Source organism: Pezoporus flaviventris, unplaced genomic scaffold, assembly GCF_033815535.1.
Source record: "Pezoporus flaviventris isolate CSIRO_AGI_PZ_B2104156 unplaced genomic scaffold, CSIRO_AGI_Pfla_v1 ptg000013l, whole genome shotgun sequence".
In the NCBI taxonomy this organism is placed as follows: Eukaryota; Metazoa; Chordata; class Aves; order Psittaciformes; family Psittacidae; genus Pezoporus; species Pezoporus flaviventris.
The window spans coordinates 26638992-26657219 of NW_026892561.1; the positions used below are offsets into that span (position 1 = coordinate 26638992).

The 18228-nt window shown below is 37.0% G+C and overlaps 1 long non-coding RNA gene across 1 annotated transcript in view; it reads right to left on the bottom strand.

Moving 5' to 3' along the window:
* Positions 1 to 2993: 2993 nt before the first annotated feature.
* The window catches only part of LOC133268807 (uncharacterized), a 36616-nt gene continuing 21381 nt past the window's right edge, over positions 2994 to 18228 (bottom strand). The window contains exon 4 of the long non-coding RNA XR_009743174.1: positions 2994 to 3539. This is a non-coding gene — a long non-coding RNA (uncharacterized LOC133268807). The remainder of the gene's footprint in view (positions 3540 to 18228) is intronic.

Consider the following 18228-nt stretch of genomic DNA (forward strand, 5'->3'; position numbering starts at 1 on the left):
AAACCCTTTTCTTGGACTTTGATCACACAACTTTCTCTAGCTGGCTGTTCTTGGTTCCTAGTTCCTCTAGCTGTGCCCCTTGCCTTCTTTCACCTACCTATGAAGTAAAGCCAATGTCCTGGTTTTGTCTTTTCAAACTATCTTTATGAAAACTAGTCATAGCTCTTGTCACAATGGCTTCACCTTAATAGCAACATGAAAGTCACACATGCTTCTGTATATCCTCCAAATAGCTCACCCCAGGAAAACTGCTGCAGATAACACAGGTAGCCAAATCAAGCAAGGTTTTATTCTCAGGTTGGTGTCATTTGTCTTTATGATTGTAACATGGAAAATTTTGAATAATACATCCAATCTGTTCTGCAGTTTCTCAAAGAATGTCCTAGACATAAATGCATAGGTATTTACAGATTTAAGCAGAATCAAATGAGAAAGAAAGCTAAACAGGGGATATATGAAGCTCAGATACAGAGCTGGCAGAACAGAAACTACAATTTGATCTGTTATTGTCTACCAATCAAAGCTATTAACAGCATGTAGCGTAACAACAAAATATCTCACCTCTGCTTGTCTTCTCATTGTAGAAATAAAAGAATTAATAATGGCATGAAAGATATGTCTGGAGGAAAGAGCCACAAGAGTCCAACATGTATAAAGGATGAAGAGGGAATGGTCTGGGGATAGAAAGTGCCCCTGTGAAGCTGGAAGGAAGGACTCACAATTGGCAATGTCTGAGCATTGGGAGAGCACCCACAGTGTCTGACACAATGAAGGAAAGGGGTGCTTCAGGGCATTCCTGAAAATTTAATGGAATGGGAAAGTGGCAGATAGGACTTTGGCAAGCTAGATGGACAGATAGCAATTGCTTAGTGTAAGGAAAGGCCTAAAAAGCAGTCTCTTGAAGTATTCATCACCATGAATAGTGATTACTGGGGTTTTTTTTCAACAGTGAGCTTATTATTACTTGAGTAGATATCTGAATTTATTCAATAACTATTATTTTAACCACTTAGCTTTCTTTTGATGTTAAAGGTTCAGTACAATGGATTTTATATCAATGTGTTACCTTTTGCTAAAAGCACACAAAGAACAAAGTGCTTAAGAGATTTAAGAAAAGCGTTAGCATCCCGATCAGCAGACAAGGTCTACCCAATACACGATAGTTTGATTCTGCAGCCTGCTCTTCAATCCAAATTCACATGGGGATCCCTGTTGCATTGTTTCAAGTGCTATTTTCATCTCCTAATGTGATTCAGAATGGTTTACACTTAAGAGTTCCCATTCTGTTTACATTATTAAACAAGCACAGCTTTTTCTTTTGACAGTAAGTGGTCAGGCTCATAATGCCTCTAGTAATTATCTTCACTGAATACCAATATTTATTTTGAAATTTACATCCAGGAACTAATCAGGTACAAAATCCTGCTTTGAAAATATATTTAGAGTCTGAGAGAGAACTGCTCCCATGTGATCACAGCTTTGTCCTTGAGCTGTTTGGTCATATATGCATGTTTGCTCTTATACTGTAACATTTTTTTCCTGAGTGGTAGGCATTTGCATTATATAAGCAAGTCATACAAAGTGGAGAAAGGTAGTACAATTTATTAGAACAAATGCTATAAATGGGATAATGACAAGCTTTTCAGTGCATATCTCTGTCTTCAGGTTTGAAATAGACACAGCAAAATTTAAGCTGGGGTTTAATACAGTTATACTATCAGCTACTTCTTAGCTACACATGCTTCTTCTGTGGAGCCATTTTGAAATGTTTTACAGTTATCCTACATTTATGAGAACCAATTTATCCTACCTTTTAAGCTTTTGCTAACTCTGTTTTCTCTAGTTGTGCCAAGGTATGTATTTCTAAGGAATGCAATTCAATTCAAGTCTGTATCTGTTTGCTAACACTATAATTTGGAAAGAAGAATTTCTCAGTAGCTCTCAAAATATTCAGTCAGTTTACTGCAGCAATTTCTTTGGCCCCTTTATTCTTTTACCATAAACATTTGATCAGGTCAACCTCACATTATAGAGATTCATTAGCTGTGGTCTGAACCATAATGGTTGATGATCCAATCCAACTGTTTAGTATAAAGAAAAATTATTTTTGCCCAGTTACATTGTGGACCAAAGGAGCCTTTAAAAACCACTGTACAGCAAGGAAAAAAAAAACAAACAACAACAAACCTGCCCCCCTGGGATTACTTCAGTACTTTATTCCATGACTGACTGTTGAAAAAGACACTGTTGACTGGAATGTGCTGAAATGTAGCCACTGAACTAAAGAATCACAATCATCCATCCTTTCTCCAGATCCATAAATGTTTAAACTGCAGCAGCCTCCAGAGAATGAACCAGCGCATGTGCTCCACTTGTCTTACCTGTGAGGCAGTGTAATACATAGGCTGAGCTTTAGGCAGAATGTTAGGCATCTGAAGAACTTCAAAGTGTGTACAGCTTTGGGATACACATCTCCAGTGTTAGATAGCAGCTACACGGAGCATCTGAGGAAATTCTGGTAAAGTCCCATTTTAAAAACAAATCCCTCTGTAAATCTCTTTCCACAATAAATAGATTATAAATTCCACCTAAGAATTTTCATCAAAGTAACAAGTCACAGCTTGTACCCCAGAGTTTACCAGAATTGCACATCTTTGGTCTTTACTGTTGAGATTGTTTCACAGAGAAGAGCAAATTTTAACAGCAGGCAGAATGTGTGTGTGGGGTCAGTATCCACATTCACTTTGAATAAACAGCTAGTTTCCAAAAGAAGGCCTTTCCTGGTTTATTGCAGTATTCAAAACTTTGGATTTTGAATTAAATGTCTCAATTTTACTATATAGGGTCTTAGTGTGTACAGGGCGACTTCCAGTTCCAATCTTCCAGCTATCTTGAGGTTTAAAAGAAGTAAAAAAAAAACAACAAAAAAAACCAACCCCAAAACAGAATGGAGTTTTTCCTATCTAGCAAAAAATAGTCAGTCAACTCCAACTCCAGGTATAGGCAAACTCTTTTAATTTATTCATAAATCCAGTCTAAAAAATCTAAAACATTAGCTGTAGAACTGTATCATGCTGGTCTCCCTTAATAGTTCTGGCAAGATGAAAGCAGAATTTTGTACACCACTTCCAGCAAGCCCATAATTTACCCTCATATTGCAGGACTAAATTACAGAGACCAGGAAATGCATATATTTATCAAATAGCATTAATGTTAATTTTTATTGTTTGGCCACTGCTTTATTTCTAAAGCAGGCCACTAACAGACTTGTGGTTGTCCAAGCATTATTACATATTCCAGCAATAGCCAGGAATGCAAAGTATCAGTCTGGAAAGCTAACTACCATCTAAAAGCAATGGTTGGTAGATATAGTACAACCCTCAAATTTCTTCCTCTATTAAATTAAATAGATGGTGCTACTTTTCCCTATTGCCCATTTCTTTTTTTTTTTTGTGTGTGTCTAATTTCATCAAAACAAAGCTGAATTTGCAAAATCACAGCGATTTCCATGGCAACAGATAGTGATGTTATGATGCCCACTGTGGGAGCAAACAAAACAAGTGAACAAACTGTCAGGATAAGGAAGAAGTAGGAGCACTTTATAACCATAAAGATGCATTTCTAAAATCACTGCTGTTTGATACTATATCCATTTCATAGCCCTCCATGACCACTTTTCTCCCCCCAGCCATAATTCTTTACAGAAATTAAGACCATGAGTTAAAGGGATGATCTAATACACAGTAAAGTCAATGGAAAGTCTGACACCGTTTTCTTGGGAACTGGACTGGACAAGAGAGCAGGCCACTGTGAGTGTGATGTAGGTAAGCGTTATTATTCTTGTTTAAAGGGGGTATAAAATAACTTGCTGCCATGACATTAATCTAGCAGCATGTACTAGACCTTTGAAAGATTTATCACAGGACTGTTAAATGACAGAATTCTTGTCCTATTTTTTACTAAATTGTAATCTAACATTCTACTTACTCCAGATTTGCATCTGCCCAATAGGATGAATTATACTTAGAAACTGAGTTTCTATTTACTTTAGCAGAGACAATCCTTTTCAGTATTATTACAGGGTCAAATTTAAAATTTCATTTTAAGTTCAAAATCAAACCAGTGGAGTTCAAAAAAATTAGGATAGACACAACAACAAAAAAGAGGGAAAAATGAATTCTGCTTCATTATATTAGCAAGTTGACTATAATGTTATTTCTAGAAATATAAATATTACTTATATACAAATATATATTAAATATATATATATCAGTTCTGCTGCCACTGAAGCCAATGGAGATTTTGTTTCAATTATCCACACTGTCAGGTTTATATTTTAAAAAAACATTTTATTATAAAGAGATATATATTTTAAAAGTGCCCCTTTGATAAATGGCAGCAGCAGAATGGGATCTTTGAAAAAGGTCTTTGAAGCATGCAGTTTTATAAGCTCAGTGCCTTCAGAAGCTTCTAAAGTAGTTATAGACAAATGGAGACAGCTAAGGCTTTGCACACTTTCTTCAAACATAAGTGAGTGACTAACATAAAATTCTAGTGGCCATTAAAACTTCAAAGGAGAAGTATGACCTGAATATTACTTGTCATAGTACAGGATTTGTTACTGGAAGATCTGATCAACTTTTTAAATTATAGTATCTCTACCAAATACCAGGATCATAACTTAAATTATTCTGCCTTAAATAATATTTAATACCTGAGATTTCAGTTATGATACCAGTGAAAGCAAGCTCTAGCTGTATGGTCATAGGATGCTGGCTCCCCCTCCTTGCTTCCAGCTACATCTTGTCTCTATCTCGCTAAAGCTGCTGTCCTCATAATTTATTCTACCTTCTTCCTGCCTCTCACGATATCTGCCCAGAAGGCCTTTCCTTCTGCTGCAGGCAATAAAACTGTCCTCTATTCTTGCAAATTCCTCTTCACAACTTGGTTTTCCCCCCAATATTTCTTGAGCTATGACCAAACTTTCTAGCCGTCCTACAATCATACAAATACTTACGACAATCAATCAAGAAGATAAGAAGTTGCTGTTAACAATTCATCTATTGGTTATCTATCCCCATCAGAATTGTGGCAACTGTTTGTGTGAATAGATAAGCCTTTGAAAAAATCTAGTGAACTACTAGTCTTGAATATATTTATTATCCCATTCTTTGCCTGCTCTATGTCATCTGTTCTCAGGTCCTATTGTATCTCTCTTAGATGAAACCATTCAGAAACAACTAGAGAATTTGAATGACTGACCTTTATATATAGAGAGAAGGAAGACAATTGGGTCTTTTTCTTTAGGTCTCAGAACTAATATAACTTTTTATAGATCCTCTGCTTATGGATGAAAAAATATTACCTGTATTTTATCCTATCTTGGGCTTTTGAGCTAACTGTTGTGAAGTTATTTGGACAACTTCTTTGTAAGCATAGGGTTGGATAATTGAGTCCAAAAGTTATTGCTTACTACATATCCAGAAATACAAAACAACAACAACAAAAAGAAATATGGGAATGCTTATTACTCATCTGGATTGACCATTTAGATTGACCAGTCACAGGGAGTGGAAATATCAAACAAAATGTACAGTGATTGCTATTGAGGGTGATACTTGGTAGAAAACAATCTAGAAACCACTGCACAGCCAAAACGAACTTCTACAGAATCTGCATACTTTCACATTTTTCATTGTTTAGAAAAATTACATGACCTATGGTTTTAGCTGGGCTAGAGTTAATTTTCTTCATAGTAGCAAGTATGCAGCTGTCTTTTGGATTTGTGCTGGAAACAGAGTTGACACTTCAGGGATGTTTTAGTTACTGCTGAGCAGTGTCTCACAGAATCAAGGCCTTTTCTGCTTCTTACCCCACCCCAACAATGAGGAGGCTGGGGGGGGGGGAGTGGCACAAGTTTTTGGGAGGGGACACAGCCAGGATGGCTGACCCTGACTGACCCAAGGGATATTCCACACTGTATGATGTTATGCTCAGTATTTAAATCAGGGGGAAAGGGGGTATGCTCAGAACAATGTCATTTTGTCTTCCCAAGTAACTGTTATACATAGAATCATAGAATCATAGAATGGTTAGGGTTGGAAAGGACCTTAAGATCCTCTAGTTCCAACCCCCTGCCATGGGCAGGGACACCACACACTAAAACATGTCACATGATGGAGCCCTGCTGTCCTGGAGATGGCTGAACACCTGCCTTACCATGGGAAGTGGTGAATTAATTACTCGCTTTGCTTTGCATGTGCACACAGCTTTCACTTTATTTATTAAGCTGCCTTTATCTCAACTCAGTTTTCTCACTTTCACCCGTCCAATTCTCTCCCCTGTCCCACTGGGGGGCAGTAGGTGAGCAGCTCTGTGATACTTAATTGGCAGCTGGGGTTAAACTATGAAAGTTGCATAAACTGTTTTAGAGAAATCTCTTAGGAAGCCGAAAATACAGGATACATAAGTGGTTTTGAAGAAGAATTTAAGGCTTGTTTTTGCAGATTTTTGTTCCATTATTGTAGGAAGCTGTCAAGGTCAGCAGAGGGCTGAAAAAAGTTTTGAAATCTGCAATTCCCAGAAAATGTAAACAGTCTTTAGAAAAATATATGACCCTTCTCTCTTCAAATGAATTCTTAGCCATGCCCATTAGATGTAAGAAGCCTTTTAGCTTGCCAGAATTATCTGCAGGAAAGTCAGTCATAGTTCTTCTAGCTACCATCAATGATAAATGGACGTATTTCTCTTATTGCTTTAGTTAGGAAGGTTCTCTATAATTAGAATTCAAATGCAGGTGCAATGGCATGAGTCCCTAAAGCTGATAATGAGTAGAAAAAAATAGTTGAGATGAAACACTCAGAATACCAAGCTTTTCCACTATTGTTTTAATATATATTGATCACAGCAGAAAGATGACCGAATTCAATAAGATGTAATGTAAAGTGAGCATTAATTATGTTAAACATGTAATGAAATAGTATTATAACTTTGAAATACTGTTTAAAATTGTACAATGTGTAAGTCCTGGTTATTACAGTGACATGAAATAGTCCTTAAAACCAAGCTGCAAGATTCATGTCCATTAATCCAAAACCGCCAGAACACAAATAATACTCGGTAAAGAACTGAGTCACTGAACTCACATTCTTAGCAGATTTTTTTTTCTTTTTTTTTAAGGGAAAAAAAAACAAAGAAACAGCAACCAACCAAACAAACAAAAACAAGACCCCACCAAAATTCATGTTGGCAATTCCATGAGACAAAAGCAACAACTAGCAGCTTAGGGAAGCAACTACAAGTAATCTCTGAAAAGTACTTTTATGGGACAAAATACGACGAAGTCAACCCCTGTGACTAAGTTGTCTGAGTGTTCCTAAGTGAGAGGTGGGAAAGGACTCCATAATCAAGGAGGATTTCTTGCCTTTGTAACTGTATTTTCAATTTTGCAGTCAAGAAGTTTACCATTTCCAGTGCTAGAACTTCTGCATAAATTTAGATAAAACTGGCAATCATGGAAACTGTTCCTCTAGAAGAAACCACAAATCTCTAAAAATTAATCAGAAGTGAGCTTAATCGCCCTTATTGTATTCTGCTATTCTGCCAAGATGTAGTTTCATGGCTCTTATTTACAAATGTCATTTTCAATGCAAACCTGCTATAGTGAATATAAATCAGTGGTCTAGTAAAAAGAATACAGCAACCAAATGGATGACAGGTTGACTGTCCTAAGTTACATAAAGACAGCAAGGCTGTCTTTAAACTTTTTAAAAGTTTCTTTAACTTTTTAAAAGAAAAGTTAGCAAAAATACCCTAATAAATTACTGAGGATGAAGAGAATTTTGCATGTAATGGAAACTCTTGCTATTGCTCAACTGGATTTGTTTTATGAAAGTGCAGCTCTACGTACACATATGAATTATAAATTAGTTTACAGCATTTTCACAATTCCTCCATGATGACATATTTGGAGCAACCTTCAGACTAGTCCAGCACCAAGTGCTAAGAACATAAAAATTGCCATTCTAGACTAAATCAAAGGTGTTTTCTGTAGTTCTTCTGATAGTGGCCAACAGCAAAAGTTTAGAGAATAGTGAGGATAGGGCCAATACAAAGGCAAATTCCCCTCAGAATGGTGATTGGTTATCTCTAAAAAAACACTTGGGGAATCGGAAGACAAAGGAAATGTACACTCCGCTTATTCACCAAATGTAGGCTCAAAAGAAGGTACTAATATCCATGCAATTGGGTGATTATACACTTACATTAAAGGTAGTAAAATGCCAATACTAAACTCACGAAAACAAATCAACAGCCAGTAACAGTAAACTTTTGCAGAACAGGCTTTTAAATTATTAATTCTTCAAGGTGTCTGTTTTCCTGGCAACAAGATTTCTGTCATGCTTTTTTGGTTTTATTGTTCTACAGATTGCTCCCAGGGCCTGATCTCCTGAAAGCTTTTTCCTGAATGTTGGCTATAGAGCTGGGAGCACAGAAGTGAGAAGTATTCCAATCTTCAAGAATTAGCTACAGGCTTACTCCCAAATTCCAGTTACCTCTCTGGATATTGGAGGATCATAGGAATTGCTATAGAGTAACCTCTGAACTTTTCCTTCCCCTCTGCCTTCTCCAGTTACCACAGTACACTGCCCAGTAGCATGTTTCATTGAATGTCCTGAACAGGCACTTGCCAAATCTGTGTCTATCTCAGGGAATAAGTGCACTGAAATTTTATGGAACAGGTAACATATCTCCAAACTATGGTTTTCCAAAGGATCTCCAAAGAGAAAAATCAAGGGACACCACCTGTTCTCTGGGCCGCAGATTCATCCAATCTGTGGCCCTTTACACCTCCTTCCTTCTCAACATAAGAACCCAAGAAGAGGAGAAATAGAAATAGGAGAAATAGAGAGAAACATTTCATTGGCAGCATCTCTTTATGAGAAACAAGAATTTTTGATCTTATGAATGTAATACATCCTAAATTAATGAGTTATTAGGAATCAACTATTGGTTTCAAGTGTCTACTGAGAGTTACTGCTTTAATAACAATAGCAAAACTTCATTTAAAAAAAAAATCTAGGAATAACTGTGTTATTTCTATCATTCCCCACTTGATACACCTATTTATGTCCTTCTTCTCATGCCTGAAGAACAAGAAGAACCTCCACAAATCTCTGTAATTAAAGAAATTTTCTATGAAGATAAGTACTTTCAGATACACAGACTTACCTTCCTTTCTTTCAGTATTTTTTTCAAACATTTCAGCATTCATTTAGCAAAAATATATAGACACGTATCATGGGTGTTATATTTATATATGCATGCACATATAGAGACACAAATTCATAGTTACGTAAACATACATACATGTAAATATACATACATATAGATAGTATACAGAGATTGCTTGAGATGCTTGCTTGGGCTATGCACAGTAGCTTGTGTTGATGTATAATGAAGCACCACTAGACAGAACAGTCACTTGTGGCAGGTAGCTAAGAAATTTCAATAAAGTAAACTCTCAGTATTATCAAAATTATACATTTGGGGCTGTTAGCATGGCCTAGAAAAAGATGAGGACAGGCTCATCTCATTAAATGAGAAGAAATAGTGGAATTAGCTTGAATCTAATTATAAGCCACACTATCTAATGTAAAAACATGACTGTTTTTTCACTCCCATTCATTTTGGCTAGTAATTAGTTTTGGCCTCTAAAATGCCACCCTTTAATCATCCAAACACAGATGTGATTTGCCGTGCAATTTAATCTTGCTTTAATGAAGAACTAATGGACGCATCGCAAATTACTTTCCCTGTTGGAGAAAAATTCTATTTCCTGCTTTTCAAAAGATCAAGAGTATCTTGTGATAATAGCCCAAGCGGCCCTGGCAGCCTCGTCGCACAGAGCAAACAAGCTCTTTTACTCAACTCCCAATTCAATGGAGAAAAAGAGGCTACAATTAGCAACAAAGCAGGGGAAACGCGGCATTACAGCCGAATCACTTTCTGCAGCTCAACCCCCAGCAACCACTGCCTTGTTAGAGCCAGGTCTAAAGTGTCAGGAGCGAACAATGTGCTGTGATAAATTACTCTCTTCAAACAGCTGCACTGCTAATTTTCAATTATACACACAAATGGCTCTCAGATTGGAAGAAAATGGAGTGCATGGGGAGAACAGTAGTAGATTTCTATGTTTGTTTGGTGGTGAGTGTGGAGGCGGGAGAGTGACATCCTGAAAAGAAAGCTGTAGCATGTGGAGTTGGTATTTCAACACCAGATGATAAACCCTCCCAAATCTTACAGAACCTTGTGGCTTCCTTTTCACATCTCTGCTAGGCTGATGGAGAGAAAGACACAGAACCAGTTAGATCCATTTTTAGAGTAAAAAGTGTTGACTATTGGCAACATCAGTAGCTTTGGCAGCAGGTGCAAAAACAGCTGAACAACTTGAAGACGCGACTTCAGATCCCAGAAAAACTGATTCCTTTCTCAGCTTTTCAACAGAAAAGCAGTGAATTCCAAGTACTTCTGTAAATGGGAGATGTGCTGAAGTACGCATGTCCTAAAGTAACTCATGATTCTGTGTGAACACTGATTGTATGACGTGTTTGGTGGCAGCACCAGTTTCCCCACGATGAAGGTAAAACTCATTGCCATACAATCAACTACTGTACCACATCCTGATGCTGTTGGATTCAGATGACAAATTCTATAAAATCTGAGAAAAGGTGGTAGTGCAAATCATTAGGAGTTTTGTCTAGCTCACAATTCCTATTTGTAAGCAATTGGGATAAAAAGGCAATATGAAGGTAAAATTAGGATTATTGTAAACAAAATGTGGCTCAGCTTCAATAAATTACAAAGAACTGACAGTGAATCAAGGCCAGGCTGGATGGGGCTTTGAGAAACCTGGTCTAGTGGAAGGTGTCCTTGCCTGTGGAAATGGGGTTGGAACTAGAGGATCTTTAAGGTCTCTTCCAAACCTAAACCATTCTATGATTCTATGATTTGTTTTTTCTTGCCTTAAAAACCTTCAGAGCCCCATTGAAGTTAACAGGTATATCTGAATGTGGCACAATATAATAACATATTCATTGATGCTTCATTGCTATTTGTTTACTAATAAATGGGAAAGGAGTAACACAACTCTACAAAATCAACCAGCTTGCACTGTGGCAGAGCAATCAGTTCAGTACAAGTTTTGCAAAAAAACGAGAAATGTGGCTGGTTTTCCTTGCATTGTTTTGCTTGACCTTAATTTTGATAAATGACAGCACTGGGGGGTGGGAGCGGAGGAACAGCTGATTTATAATTTTTTTAACTATCCAAATGGAGAGAACTCTTAAAACCAGCTTTCTTTAAGATTTGATACTCAGATACTGTGATTTGATTGTTGCTATCATATATAATGTCCAGAAAGTAAACATTTCAAATCCTTTCACAATCTTGGGCAATTTTTACATTTTCATAAAGCTAGACAGAAAAAGAAAGCTTGTTTGCTGGTGGAAGTAGGTAATCTACAATTTGAAAATGGCAGTACATTACCTAAACCAATTACAAGATTCCTGAAGTTCTTTATTTGTAGTGCTATGTTGGCTAGTCACCAAAAATGGCTACTGAGCACAGCCCTCACACAAGCACAGGAGGGAGAGGAACCCAGTGTGTACAGAGAAATGTGCAAAGGTAGATTCTCAACAACTGTAAGTTACTGTAGTTCCTTTGTGTTCATTATGAAGCAAAAGCAATGTGATTTACATCCTTTAAAGTTCTGGTTCATAGTATTTTCTCTTTGCACACCTTCATTAGCTTCATACTAACCCTAAGTTCAGAGTGGATTTTGGAACAGATTGTATGGTAATTGCAGTCCACAGTATCCCTGAGACAGTTAAATGTGACATATGCTATTAAAATGTTTACAGGAAGGGCTGGCAAAGTCATCGGATTTGTTTTATAAATAGCTATCATTTCAAATGAAATGGGCCAAAAAAATCTAGTTGATTTTAATACTTTCCAGCCTAGCTTTTTTTTCTACTTCCAATAAATGCTAACATTGTGTCTCCTAATTATAAAGTGCATTACCATACAAAAAGGATTATTTTTAAATTTAAAAATGCCAGTCACAATTTAAAATTACTTTTCTCAAAAAATGGCTCCTCAGAGAAGCTAAAGAGAGAAGAGAAAGTAAGGGGGGGGGGGGAATTGGAATGAGATGGGGGAGAGAGAGAGGATGCAATATTGAATTGTAACAAGACACTTTTATTTTTTTGCTGAAGTGGGATTTCACTCCTTCTAGTTTATAATCGTTACAGAAATTTAAACCTCAAACCATTTCAGTCCAAGCTTATACTAAGCTTGTTAGTGGTTTCTGATGCTGCATATGATAGTGCTACAGCATTACCATAAATCAGCAGAATTAACTATGATCTTCAGAAGCATGCCTGAAAGTGGGTGACAGAAGTCTGCAATTTGGTGCTCTGAATATTATGATAACATTCTATATTAAATGTTTATAATCTACTTAGAGCTGAGCTTCAAGTATATTTTATATTTGTGCTGTTCCCAATATTAGAAATCATGAGCTATTACGGTTTTCCATGCCTAGGTTGTTTGTAATATCCACAATTAAAGAAAATATAAAGACATAAGGTGAGCAAGTTTGTTTTCCTACCAATGCAACGTTATTAATATTAAGAAGTTAAAGTTTACCTACAGGTTTGAAAATTTAAATGCACCTTGCAATAAATATACCTTAGTCCTTTCCATTCATATATAAAATAATCTACAGCACTGACCGGATTTCAGAAACTCCATCCTAATACAATTTACAAACTCCGTGCTGGTGTCGGAGATACAGACTCAATTTTCCTTCCAGTCTGCGTAAAAGTAACATATCTAAATTATTTATCTAAGAGTAAATAATGATGATGATTTCCAGAGAATAAAATCACAAACTTAACAGTTTTGATAGCTGGTACAGAAATCAAGGTTGCCACATTGCACAAAGAAATGATCCTAAACAAGCATGATCCAAAATTTTAAAAAAATAGCACTGCCTGTATTAGGTGGGGAATCCCATTTCTTCCCTGTTCCCATTTCTATCCTTCCAACTTAAGGATAAAGAATTGAAGTAGGTAGTATTCTGCATAAATATATAACTGCAATTGGCTACAGGAGAACAGGAGTAGATGTGCTTTTATGAGTACATCTATTGATGAATACAATAGTCCCACTGCATAAACAGTCTTGAGAGACAACGAACTATATCCTCACTAACAATATATCCCTGTGCATCCTAGTACCTACAAAATTCAACCTGCAAAAGTAGGTTGAATTTGTACTAGCTGGTAATCTAACTTCCAAATAATTCTGAGCATGGGCTAGAAAACAATGCTGGTTTTCTTGTTGAAAATTATAGTTAAGAGCAGTTTACTTCAGAATTAGACTACCAGGAACATGAACTAAGTAGGTGAACCTGCATTTTTTTAATTTTTTTCTTTTCCTGAAAGGACCACATTCAAACAAACATCAGCAGGCTGAACTTGCTGTGCAAGTTATCAGACATGCAAGGTGGGATGAGGACACCTGACAAATTTTATTGTGTAACAAGATGATTTAATTCTGATTTTAGAGAAGTTTTATAATTAATGACAAGAAAAGCAGAAGCTAACAACTCCTTCACTGTTTCTGCACCATCTTTAGGCCCCAAATTGGCTACCATCTACAGAGAAAATGGCAAACAGTGCCAAAACACTATCTCTATAGCATATAACTAGATGATCATAAAGTCCTTTCCAACCCTAACTATTCTATGATTCTATCTTCTCATGTGTGCCTGGATTATTACCACCCTGTCCTCATACTCTTACACACAGCTCACAAGGTAGGTGACTAGACGAAAGGAGAATAAGCAGTATGTCATACTTGGGGCTGCTCTTAAAGGTTGCTCTTTCAGAGCACTGTAGGGCGGCAACCAGGAGGCTCACTGACTCATTCAAGTAAGCACATTCAGTTAGCTTGCACTGAACTATTCCATATGCAGAAGGCTTTTGATGATCTCAGAAATGACCTTACATTGCTGCTGGAAAGACACAAAGAACAAGACAACATATTTTTTTAAATATGGAAAAATGGGAATCAAAGGAAAATACATCAGAAAATTGAAAAGCAGTATTCAATGTCTTGGGTGGATGGCTGCTGAAAAGGAAATGATCTTCTCCAAAGATTGCTTCACAGTTTCTAACAAGGCACTAAGACCTATTGCTCTGCTGTGTAAATGCTGGTTGTGCAAGCCAGAGCTGCCTGGAGACAGCCTAGCCAGCTTTTCAGTCTGTCTCAATCCTCTTGTTCTTTCACACAGGCACAACCCACTCTTGACTCTAACAGTTGTGAAATTTTGTCTAAACTTTGCGACTTACGGTATTAAATATAAGCCAAAATAAATCCATGTATCTGTCTGGTCCATGAATCTTCAAGATGAATTATGCTTGAAAATAGGGACAAACTGATACAGAAACATCTGTGGATGAAGTTTTCACACATACGTATCATAAAGTGAAAAGGCACTGTGTGCCTCCTCCATCCTTACACAAGTAGGGCTTGTAAGCAGTGTATTTCATATTTTGTCTACTCAATATACTCTTTTCTCTCCCAGCCCAGATTTCCTGCCTCTGCCATACAGTCTCCAATTGAAAATGCATTACAGACACCTATGACTTCTCCCCAGATAGTCTGGCTTTTCTCTTTCTAGAGCCATACACTAAAAAATCATGTTGATTTTGCTGTGGTTCAGTACCATTACAATTAGCAAATGAGCTTGAAGGTGCAGCTTTGCCACTGTTTAGAATGAGCTACAGCAATGAAGAAACAACTGCACCCCATAATAAAACCATGGCAGGTAAAAGACAAGAAAATGCAACATGTTCTTTCATTACTTTAGTTTCCATTTAGACTATTTTGAAGGCTCCTTACATTGGTTTTACTCAGAAGAAACTGAAGTGTAGATGAACACTCCAGCAAGTTGGTTTGCTGTAAGTTTTATTAGAGCTTTTAAGTTTCTTTAAGCTGCAGCATTTTCCAGGTGAAGGACGAAAGCAGGGATTTACCCTCACAACATCCACTGAAGTATTTTTTGTGCTAGTATGAAGACTACAAATTAGCATTTTGTGATGTTCCTGAAATTAGAAGCACCATGAACTAACCATTTTATGATATTTGTGCTTTGCTTCATAATGCATTCTCCACAGATGAATCAAAGGGCCAAATGCAATTGCTGTTGCGAGATAATAAAGCATGAAGTGGAGTGTTTGGAATTAAATTTACATAAGACGAAAGATGGTGAGAAAGTTTATGATGACAGCAACAATAGGTGAGCATACTGTGGTGCTGGCTTCTCAGAAACTGCCAAACAAAATACCGCATCATAAGCATGAATAATTAAAGCAGTATCTGCGGATTCAATCAATTTAAAAAGGAAGAAGAAAAGTTTTCCAATATTTTTCTGAGATTTATGATGAGAGCTATGCCTAGGACCTATATCAGAATTATTTCCTCCAGATAGTCTCATAATACTGTTTAACTTGCTGGGTTTTTGTTTGCCTCTCTCTTAAGGATGTGTTTTATAGTTAGCAGAAGGGCTGTTGGATTAACCTAGGCAGAATCCTGCACAATGCTTCTGGATTTGGGTGAACCAAAAATGAAAGTAGCCTTTCATTTTCCACCTTTCTACTCTGTAAGTTAAACAGCCTTGTGTTCCTGACCCTGCTCTACAGCTCGACAAAGTCACTGGAAGGAGCTAGCTCCTACCTTGCAGAATACAGTCATTGCAATTGCATCATAATACGATACAGGGATTTCTGCCTGTCCCATTGCCCAACACTCTGTGAGCCTCCAGAGTGAAAAAGCACACAGTAATAAATAGTATCATTCACATTTCCAAAATACCTCACAGACACTAATAAATTAGTATCCCTCTTACTTTCTATCTAACCCTGCTAGGACCTGGGGGAAACCGAGGCATGGAGAAATGAAAATGTTTCAATACCAGCTTTTGTTTTCTGGAACACATGAGGCTTCTAGTTTCACGGAATTTTACATGTCTGCAGTTTTAAGCTGAAATTATTTTCAAGGCATGTGTATACTCAGGCCTTTTAAGGGCATGGCTGGTTAGGCACTGAAAGTTAGACATTCCTTCCAAAAACAGATGACACCACACTCCCTACTACCCCTGCCTGGTGTCACATGCCACTTTGGTGGAAGAGACAAGACAAATTCAAGGCTTCTTAATTCTTACATCTATTTAGCCATAAAACTTACTTAAAATAGACATTATCTAGGAATTATACTTTTTAGTTCCATTCCTAGATCATGCTGTAGCCATATTCCAAAGAAGAGGAAACCATAAAGACCATAGCAAGACATTCTCTCAAAGAGGACAGCATCTGTATAATGGCCAGCGTGAGGTCTTACCAGCCCAGGTTCAGTGGCTGGTGTCAGCTGTAGGAATCATGGCAAATTTCAGAAATTAAACATTAAATAGTACCAGTTACCACATGCTCAGTTTTTCTTAAGCGAGCAGCACTGAATTTTTCTAGAGCATGAAATGAAGTATATGTAATTGCAGGCAGTGAGTGAGTATTTCTCCCCTCCCCTGCATGTGCTGAACCACTGCTGACTGGGGATGGCATGCAAGTACCAATGAGAGAAGGGGATGAGAGGAACTCACACTTTCAAGGGGTTTGGAAAAACACTCTATGTTCAAATCACATATAAGCTCAATAGTGAGAGGTTTTTGGCCTTAATGTTGTTATCTGTTACCATCCTGTGCATAGTGTCACTAGAGGGTGGGCACCATAAGAGCTCATCATAACACAGTTTATAACCTCTAAGTACTCAGTTAAAAAGGCAAGGGTTTCCTCTGGCTGATGAGAAAAAAGGTAGACTTTCACTGGTTTTTACCCTGTGCCCAGGTTATACAACCTTAAAGACAAAGCGTCACATCTTATTCATGAAGGTCTCACTGAATTTCACAACACTCTGAAGTTGGAAAATATCTTCAAATGTATGTTTCTTAAAGAGATTAGAAAGCAGAACTCTAGTTAGCTTTTGTCTGTCTGTTTTGCTGAGGGTGTTATTCTAAGAGCATGCAGGAGATGAATGATCAACACTGAAAACCTTGACGCTTCTTTAAATGTCTTATTTTCATTTTTTAAGAAATATGACAGCAAGAATTAGTACTGAATCTTCTATTTAAATAATGGTAGTCATGTTGAAATGACAACAAACATCATTACATTTACATGCACATTGATGTAGACAAAAATTGTCATTACTTATTTTGGTGGAACATTTTATAATTTGCCCTATAAACAAATAAAATCTGTATAAGCTGTTTTTAGCCTTCAGCAGTATGTCAACACAAGCAACTTAGAGCTAGACTTACTGACACTTACCTCCTTCCATTTTTAAAAAGCTTAAGATTAAAAATACAGTATTTATTTTTCAGTTTTTAACAGTACAATGAAAATAATTCCTGATTGCTGGCTGCAAATAAAAAGCAAATTGTTGAATGCCCTCAGATGTTGTATATTTAAATTAAAATGGGGGAAAATAAAGACATATCCATGTGTGTTTTGACTTTAATGTTCAAACTAAGGAGGAAATAAGATATGACAAAAAATGAGATGCAAACCAAGAAAAAAAAACCACCACACCTTCTTTTAGTCCATTTGCAAAGAAAAAATATTGTAATATTCTTCCACCATATTATTTACTTCCTCTGTTCTCACTTCTGTCTTTTATCTATGCTCTTATTGCTGTTATAATCAACTTAAATACTTTGTGCTACTCTATGGAAATTTTATGGTTAAGGCCAGAAGTGCTAATGCATTTGGTATACATATCTGTTAATCATCAAAGGTAAACCATAGAACCAAAGAACTGTAGAATAGTTTGGGCTGGAAGGGACCTGAAAGATCGTCTATTTCTAACCCTCCTGCCATGGTTAGGGACACCTTCCACTAGACCACGTTGCTTAAAGCCCTGTCCGACATGGCCTTGAACACTGCCAGGCATGAAGCAGCCAAAGCTTCTCCAGGCAATCTGTTCCAATGTCACACTACTCTGACAGTAAAGAATTTCTTCCTAATATATAGTTTAAATCTACCTTCTTTTGGTGTAAAGCCATTCCCCCTTGTCCTATCCCTACATGCCCTTATAAAATGTCCCTCT